Consider the following 1334-nt stretch of genomic DNA (forward strand, 5'->3'; position numbering starts at 1 on the left):
CACTTTGACAAGTAGGTGTGTTTCAGATAAGTTGCTGAATTCTTACACTCTTGATATGTGTCATGTCTGATTTAGTTTGGACTAGAAATGATGTAATCCAGTTTTAGTTAACTATAATGTAACATTCAAATTTCACACCTATTGAAATGGTTGTAACATCCTCTGACTACATTGATTGAGCATATACTCTTGCTTGTCCTTTTGAGCTCTGAATGTGTTGGGTTGGATCTTTTTCTTACTGTTACTTCTGAAGTGAAAAAACTGACATTTTTGTAAGATTGAGAACTGTTACAATCCCCTTGTGTCTCAAAAGTTTGCTTTTACCCAAATGATAGCATTTCTGTAATGAAAGCATTCATAAAAAAAAATAGGGACAGTGAAACTTCAGTAGGGACCTAAATAAACCTAGTGAATAATTTCACCTGTAGTAACCCCCCCTTCTCCCTCTAACCTAGCTCTTCTGGGCTACAGATAACATAGCCTTTTCTCTGATATACTCTTGTACTCTTAGCCAATTTCTGTCCCTTAATTCTAAATCTTTTATTCAGTATCAACTAGCTATTCAGGAGGTGGGGGAAGCATGAAATAATTGAGTTATTCATATCAAGGAGGTATCCCTCATTCCTTAAAAGTCTAGCTCTCAAAAATATGTTAGAATCTCTTTGGGGTTTGAAAAAAAGATTGAGGCACAGCTCTTAGTATTTTAGGCAGTCTAGAGAGGTTAAAAGGATTAAAAAACAAACATGTAACATACAGGATAAAAATCAAGTGATCTAATATGTACAGCTGGAATTCAGAAGGACAGGGAAAGGAGAGGAAGATAGGGCAGAAAACTATGTGGAGAAATAAAAATTGAAAATTTTCCTAATTTGATTTAAAAAATAAGCAATGCATAGATCCAAGAAACTCAAATTGCAAATGATAAATACAAAGGAAATCACACCTATGCACATTATTATCAAACTGCCGGAAAACAAAAAGAAATTCTAAAAGGAAAAAAGACACAAGGATAAATGGTAAGGACAAACAAATGACCAGAAGAAATGGATAAATGTTTTCAGAGTGCTTAATACTGTCAAACTAAAACTCTAAAATGCTGATACTTACATAAAATTTTATATCCTTTAATGAAAGCTGAGAAAACTGGATTTCAGAAGACCTCCGCTACAAAAAATAAATTCTTCACATTGAAGGTACATTACTGATGGAACCTGTATCTTCATGAAGGAACAAAGTGCCAGAAATGATAAAAACTAGTTTTCTAGTGCCTAACTTAAAATCTAATTAACTTTTTAAAAAAATTAACGTATAATGTGTTATTAGCCCCAGGGGTA

This window comes from Mustela erminea, chromosome 16, assembly GCF_009829155.1.
Source record: "Mustela erminea isolate mMusErm1 chromosome 16, mMusErm1.Pri, whole genome shotgun sequence".
In the NCBI taxonomy this organism is placed as follows: domain Eukaryota; kingdom Metazoa; phylum Chordata; class Mammalia; order Carnivora; family Mustelidae; genus Mustela; species Mustela erminea.